Below are 8,756 nucleotides of genomic sequence, written 5' to 3' on the forward strand. Positions count from 1 at the left end.
GCTGTGCTACCTACCGAAGTTGAGATCCCCTCTTTACGAGTCTTAATAGATTCGAAACTAGAGGAGGCAGAATGGGTTCGAGCTCGATATGACCAATTAAACCTCATCGAAGAAAAATGTTTAAAGGCAATTTGTCACGGACAGTTGTACTAGAAGAGAATGATCGCGGCCCATGACAAGAAAATACAGCCAAGAGAATTCCACGAATGAGAACTCGTGCTGAGAAAGATTCTTCCAATACAGAAGGACTTATGAGGAAAATGGGCACCAAATTAGGAAGGACCATATGTCGTAAAGAAGACATTCTCGGGCGGAGCTTTGATTCTCACTGAGATGGATGGGAAAGAGTTACCGAATTTAGTGAATTCAGATGCTGTGAAGAAATATTATGCTTAAAAAAGGAAAATCAAGATGAAAACCCAAAAAAGGGCATCTTAAAAAAAAGAGAAAAGAAAAGAAAAAAAGAAAAAGAGAGAGGGATCAAGGTGAAAACCCGAAAAGGGCGTCTTGATTAACACAAAAGATTAGGATGAAAACCCTAAAGGGCGTTCTAATGAAGCAAGCACTGGCTTAAAAAGCAAGACGTTTTGAACGGTAGGTCAAACAGAGAGACTACAGTATTTGAAGCATTTCTGAAAACTCGAAATCTCTTACGCAAGAAAGCCATGCTCGAAAAGATTCTTGATTGAGGAACGTGGAAGAGTTCATGCGTTGAATATCTAGAGCATTTGTATTTGTTGAAATGCGATCCCCTTTCTCTTTATGACACTTTTTTTTACTATCATTGATTAACTTTCTTTGTTTGCTACATTTGAAATGAATAAATGTGAGGTATCCTTTTGTCCCTACTTGACCATATTCATGCATCTTATTATGTGGTTCATTTACATGATAAATAGTGAAATGACATACTCTAAACAAAAGAAGTGCTAAGCATTACCCGGACAAGAATTTGATAAGTACAAGAGCCTCAAAGCAAGGACAAAGTTCAACCAGGGGCAAAAGAGCGATATCTGAGAAACGCAGATTAGTCGTGAAGCTAGAGGATGGGTACAGGGCCTGAAGAGAAAGTCAAGAGTCAAAGCAATGAACGCAGATCATTAAAAATCACGACGGAAAGGGACATATGACAAGCAAGCCCAAGGCACATAGCATGATCATGTAGGCATAAAGGCATTTAAGGCAAACATGTGCATTTCATGATAACATCATGCATGACATATACATGTATTTCAGCAGAACAAGAGATTTCGATGATAGCTGTACTGAATCAAAGGAAAGGACACCTGAGTTCCACCAGATGACATCTTTTGGTATTTTGATGTTTTTATTTCTATCTTTCAAAAAAATCAACTCATATTACGAGAGGTGAGTTGGGCCTCAGGTCACACGCTGAGGTATTTTCAATTTCCGTTTTTTCAATTTATGCTTTTCAAAAATCAACTCATATTGCGAGATGTGAGCTGAGCCTCAGGGCACGCCGAGGTATTTTTAATTTCTGTTTTTCAATTTCTGCTTTTAATTTCTGTTTTTCAAAAATCAACTCATATTGCGAGAGGTGAGTTGAGCCTCAAGGCACGCTGAGGTATTTTCAATTTCTGTTTTTCAATTTTTGCCTTACAAATTCTTCTTTTCAAATCAACTCATATTGCGAGAGGTGAGTTGAGCCTCAGGACACGTTGAGGTATTTTCAATTTTCATTTTTTTAATTTATGTTTCTAAAAAATCAACTCATATTGCGAGAAGTGAGTTGAGCCTCAGGACACGCTGAGGTAATTTCAATTTTTGTTTGTCAAAACTTAACTCATATTGCAAGACGTGAGTTGAGCCTCAAGACACGTTGAGGTATTTTCAATTTCTGTTTTTCAAAAAAATCAACTCATATTGCGATAGGTGAGTTGAGCCTCAGGACACGCTGAGGTAATTTCAATTTTTGTTTGTCAAAAATCAACTCATATTGCGAGAGGTGAGTTGAGCCTCAAGACACGTTGAGGTATTTTCAATTTCTGTCTTTAAAAAAAATCAGCTCATATTGCGAGAGGTGAGTTGAACCTCAAGACACATTGAGGTATTTTTAATTTCTGTTTTTCAAAAAAATCAACTCATATTACGATAGGTGAGTTGAACCTCAAGACGCTGAGGTAATTTCAATTTTTGTTTGTCAAAAATCAACTCATATTGCGAGAGGTGAGTTGAGCCTCAAGACACGTTGAGGTATTTTCAATTTCTATCTTTCAAAAAAAATCAGCTAATATTGCGAGAGGTGAGTTGAGCCTCAAGACACGTTGAGGTATTTTCAATTTCTGTCTTTAAAAAAAAATTAGCTCATATTACGAGAGGTGAGTTGAACCTCAAGACGCTGAGGTGTTTTCCATTTCTGTTCTTCAATTTCTGTGTTTAAAAAAAAATCAGCTCATATTGCGAGTGGTGAGTTGAGCCTTGACTCACACGCTGAGGTATTTTCAAATTCTGTTTTTCAAATTTTGTTTTTCCAAAAAATTAACTCATATTGCGAGAGGTGAGTTCAGCCTCAAGACACGCTGAGATATTTTCAATTTCTTTTTTTTTCAATTTATGTTTGTCAAAAAAATCAACTCATGTTGCGAGAGGTAAGTTGAGCCTCAGATCACACACCGAGGTATTTTCAATTGATTTTTTTTTTCAATTTATGCTTTGCAAAAATCAACTTATATTACGAGAGGTGAGTTGAGCCTCGGGTCACATACTGAGGTATTTTCAAAATCTGTTTTACAAATTTTGTTTTAAAAATTAACTCATATTGCGAGAAGTGAGTTGAGCCTTGGCTCACGTGCTGAGCTATTTTCAATTTCTGTTTTTAATGTTTAGTTTTAAAGAGTCAATTCATATTGCGAGAAATGAGTTAATCTCAGGATCACATGCTGAGTAAAGAATAAAGACTGGAATTAATCGAAGACACATATTTTATATCCCTAAAGTTATAGTGAAGCTAATTGAAGTTGCAGTGGAGTTGATCGACGATATCAGATCTTACCTTTCTAAAAGTTGCAGAAGAGAAGACCACAAATTTTATCTGACTAAAGCGATGGAAGAGCAGATTGAAGCTGTAGATCTTATCTTTTTGAAGTCACCTTGGAGTAAATCGAAGCTACAAGGCATAATCAAAAGATGCAGTGGATTTGATCAAGACAACAAGATACAGTGGTTTGGAAAGAGACTACCTGGATGAGAAGAGCACCAAAGAAGTCCATACTTAGTAAGACCGGGCAAAATTGGCCTTTCTTTGTGTCTTTACTTTATTCCCGTTCCTCGATAATAAGTAAAGAGGGGCAGCTGTTGTAGGCCAATTTTAACCCATTTACATCAAAACCCAATTTAACCTTACCTAACCCACCAAAATTAAACCCAAAACCCAAAATCTTAACTACCGAAAGCCCAATTTACATCAAAACCCCAATGGCCCAAACCCTAAGCCTAAATCAAAATAAAAAACCCTAGCCCACAACCTAAACTTTTCTCAACTAAATCCTAGCCTTTGCCACCACCAACTCCACTAGCCACACTTGCTACCACCAACTCCACTAGCCACACTTGCTCCACCACTTACTCCACTAGCGACACTTGTTCCACCACCTACTCCATTAGCCACACTTGCTCTACCACCACTTGTACCTACAAATGAAGACATAAACAATAAAAAAATATTTTGTAAATGGCTATATAAGCCTTCTCATATTTTGTATTTAAAGGGGGAGGAAGAAGTTTTGGGGGAGAAAGTTATTGTAAAGGATTTTTGAGAGGTTTTTTGAGAGTAATCAAGGAGAAGAGTTATTGTAAAGGCTAGTTTTTGGAGAGGCTAGTTTTTTTTTGGAGATTAATCATATATCAAAGCAAAATAGGTTTCTTGGTCTATTCTCGTTTTAAGTTCTTTGTTTGCTTATTGTTTTCCTTTCAGTTTTATTTTGTTTCCTTTTATACGAAAGTAAAAATAAAAGGAGGAAGCTTTCCCATTTTTACCGAAAAAGTTTTTTTTGAGGTCCGTCTGCCGTATACGTGGCACCGACAGTGGCCGGCGGCGGTCCGGTGGCCGGCCTTGTGGCCGGAAATCACCAACTCTCTCCCTCTCTTTTTTTTGTTATTATTATATTTTTTAATATTATATTATATATATTCTTTTAATATATTAGGTATATTCTAAATTCTATATTACGTATATATATTATACTATTTTATGTATATATCTTTAATACTATATTATTTATATATATATTTTTTTTCTACATGTTATCTTATGTATATATTTTAATTATATTATGTATGTATTTTTTACACTATATTATGTACATATTTTTTTCATACATATGTATATATTATATATATATCTTAACATTACTAGTTATATTTTCACTATTTTATGTATATACTTCAAACACTATATATAGTATATTTCTAACAATATTACTATTTATAAATATATATATATTTACGTACATACTCTTAATATCTTTATTATGTATATATTCGTTGTTTTTATTTCACATTGGATACTATTATTACGTTTAATATATCGCATGCATTGTTATTGTTTTAATATTGTTGTCATATTTATTATTTGTTTCAATGTATTTTCAACTCGTTTATTTTTGTCTCCTGCCTATTTTATATCATTCTGTTGTTCATTACTTTAAAGATTTTTATTCATGTTTTTACTAATTTCAATAAATAAGGCAATGTTTCGCATTTTGGAACATCGAAGAATTGTGCCCTAACTTACGGGGTTTCGGTTCTCTTGTTGGTTCTAAATAGCTAAATATCCTTTTGAGTTTTGAAATGCACGGATTTCCAATTTAAATTAAAAGACGACCTTGTGCTCGGGAATTCATGGTATTGTGTCCTAACTTACGGGATGTGATACTCCGATATCTTGAGATAAGGAAATCTTTAAACAAATCGATTTAAGCTAATTCAAGAATTTTAAAATCAGTATTAATAGAAAAGATCGTATTTCAAGTCCCTTGTCGATTTTTAATTTTTGACATTAAGATACTAACTAATTAATTCGGTACCAATTTTTTGGGCGTGTCGAGGGTGCTAATCCTTCCTCGCACGTAACCGACTCCCGAACTCATTCTCTCAAGTTTCGTAGACCAAAGGCCCTGTTTTAGTAAACTAAAATTGATTTATTAAAACAAAGGTGATCCGATCACACCTGATAAAAGATTGGTGGCGATTCCCGTTTTAATTTTCACTTTCAAACAAAGTCGATCCCCGTTTTCAAAAGAATAGTTTCGACAATAATAATAATAATAAAATTTTTAAAATCATATAAGAGGACATAAATAAATAACAACACGATATAAATAAATAAATAAAATGTTAATAACAAGAGTAAAAATATATATATAAGAAAAATAATAATGAAAATAATATTAGTAAATAAATAGGAATAGAAATACAATAAATAAAAATATAATAATAGTAGAAATATAAGTAGCTAAATAAAAATTAGATAAATAGTAATAGTATTAGAATGACAAAATAAATATAAATAGAAACATAATAATAATAGCAATAATATATTAAATATTTAATTTGATAATAAAATAGAAAAAATAAAAAAAATCGAACCTTAAAATAAAATTTTGGGGCGAATAAAAAATAAATAAAAGGAAATGGACCAATTTGAACATGCGAATAATAAGGAGGGACCAAAAGGGAAATAATCCCACCCTCCAAAACACACAACTTCAAGGAGGACCCAAAATGCAGTTAAAACAAATTTTAGGTCCAAAAAAGAAAATGAAAACTTAATTGCGAAACAATAAAAAAACGGAAACAATTAGACGAATTTAAAAAAAACAAAGAAATTGAAATGAAATGGACAAAATTCCTACGTAATTGAAAGAGAAAAGAAAATAATTTAATTCCAATGGAAATATGGAAAGAGAGAATAATCCAATTCTGAATTGAAGTAGGAATCCCAAAGTAATTCATCCAAGTCCCCCCCCATTCAAAGAACAAAATACCCTTATTTATATACATGGGGTTTACTAAAAATAGCCTAACTAATTTAATAATAAAATAAAATAAAATAAAAATCTAATCTTCCTATTTTTAGCCTTTTACCAAGTCAACAAATTTTGATAACTCCTTGGCTTTCTCTATCTTTTTTTGTTTGGCCACAATTGAATGATTATCTTTCAATTTGGTCCTTTTTGGCTTGTTTTTGACCAATTGCATCCTTTGGCTTCGATTATTATTTTTTGGGGGCCCAGACCAAAATTAGCCTATTACAATGCGTGCAAGTATTTATTCATATAATACATCATATTCTTATACAAAAATTTTTGTTCTAAAAAATAATGGTTTAGACATTAACTAGAGGCATTTAATCATTAATTCTGCTAAATCAATTTATACGTATAAACAACAGGCTTTTGTGATAGTTACTCGCATTGGCAATCTAATATACAATAACCATTGAAAACTTGAGTAATAAAGTAACTAACATTAGCAAGAATTGTCTCGATTGCATAATTTGAAAGTTTTGCTCATAAACAAATCATTAAACAAGTAATCTTGCAAACTACAAGTTGTGAGTTGATAACTCACATGTGATTAACTTGTAAATGTATCTACCAAAATCATATTAAAACATTCACTTGTTAGATAAACAAACCCATATTTCTTCCAGAAATGCTAGAGATTCAATCTCAATTTTTATTACTGAGGTTCTAATAATTCATATTTTCTGAGAACAAGCATCACTTAAAAAATCTTTAAAATAAAGAATCTTCAGGTTCTTTAATAAACTTCCATGTAAATTCTCATTTTGCATCATTATTATTTATAAAGATGGTATAACCGATCATGCCCACTAATTAATATATTTGGACTAGTAAACTTCTGGTTTATTATGCATGTGATTCAACAATACTAATGTAGACTTCTAATTTACTGTTCCATGCGATTTAACCATACAAATAGCTATACTAGCATTGTATTGAAGAAAACACCATATTAACTAGTTTAGAAGTAGTTATAGAAGTCATCTTTGAAGCATCCAAACATGAAACATCAAACTCAACACAATAAAATCATAGCCTAAACCATCTGCATTTGTTACAAATAAAATTTATCAATTTTTAAAATGTGCACAAACAAATATTTCATTTGTATACACATATGTGCAGAATTAAGTGAATCATATAAACATACCATAAATGCGCAAAAATTAAAAGTTGGAACATAATATGAAACTATTTATTTAAATATCAATCAACATTGATATATTAGCTCTTCTATAGCTTTCAACTAATTTTGTACTACCAAATATTTTAATAATATTGGTTGTTTTTAATACCAAATAAGATAAATACTGAGTTCTAATTTTGATCAATAATGTTGGCAATACAGGATGATATGAGTTCGGGTGCGTTTGAAGTGTGTTTATGCTGTTATTTAAGAGTTGAGGATCATGGGTATTTTTAGGCATTGTATAAAAAAGAATCATATTTTTAATATTTTATAACTGAGTTGGTGTTGGATTAATTCGTAAAATCATATATTCCAACACGAAACCAATGTCATTTTCTAATTTAAAAATGTTTAGAGTTTTAATGGGGCTAATTGCATTAATGTCCCCCAAACTATGACTTAGATTTTAAATTGATTATCAAATTTCAAAACATTTTAGTTGAATTCTCAAAGTATCAATACTGTATATATGTATCAATCATGTCATTCTCTTAAGGTTCGTTTGTTTACATGTAAAAGGTTTTATAGAAAATATTTTCTGCATTTTCCTGTGTTTGTTTCACAAAAAATAGTTTAGTCAACGGAAAATGACTAACAGGTTAAGATAAAATAAGCCTTTTTTTCCTGTAAAATGACTTACCATTTTGAAAAGCGTAAGTCATTTTTCAGAAAAGAGCTCATCTATAGATAATTTTATTTTTATATAAAAATTAACTTAAATCGAGCTTAATATTATTATATTGATAATAAATTTTATTTTTATTTTTAAAAATATTTAAAATATTATATTTTTCAATATTATTAAACATACATATTTAATTATTTATATTTATTCATATAATAAATTATTAATATAATAAATATAATTTATTATTTTAATAAATTATTTAATATTTTAATTTTATTTTAGTAATAAATTTTAAAAATAATAATTTTAAATAATATTATTCACATATTATTGAAAATATTCAATATTAATATTTTAATAATAAACATTTATTACAATTATAAATATATTAATAATAAATGTTTTGTAGTATAAAGGTTAAAATATGTCATAGGTTTATGTACACTTCAGAGATTTGTAATTTAGTTTTTGTATTTTTATTTTCAAGAATTTAGTCGCTTTACTTTTCAAATATGAAAATCAAGTCCAATTGTTGACCTCGTTAATTTTTTTGTCAATTTTGTTGATGTCACATTTTTAAATAAAAAATACTCATTTAGTAGTCATGCAATTAAAAAATGACGTTGTAATGAATCTGAATTTAACATAATATTTTTAATATATGCAAAAACAATGTAAAATATAAAATTATAGATACAAATAAATTCAATTAAACAATGAAAAAATAAGAAAATCTCAAAATGTATGTTTGTTTAATTGAAAACAACTTTTATGAAATATTTTTAAGAAATTTACCAAACAAAAAAAAAATATTTTACACAGATTTCTCCAAACACCAGAAAATATTAGTTTTTCTAGAAAAGTAAATCATTTTCCGAAAGTCATTTTCAAT

Source organism: Gossypium hirsutum, chromosome A05 (genome assembly GCF_007990345.1).
Source record: "Gossypium hirsutum isolate 1008001.06 chromosome A05, Gossypium_hirsutum_v2.1, whole genome shotgun sequence".
In the NCBI taxonomy this organism is placed as follows: Eukaryota; Viridiplantae; Streptophyta; class Magnoliopsida; order Malvales; family Malvaceae; genus Gossypium; species Gossypium hirsutum.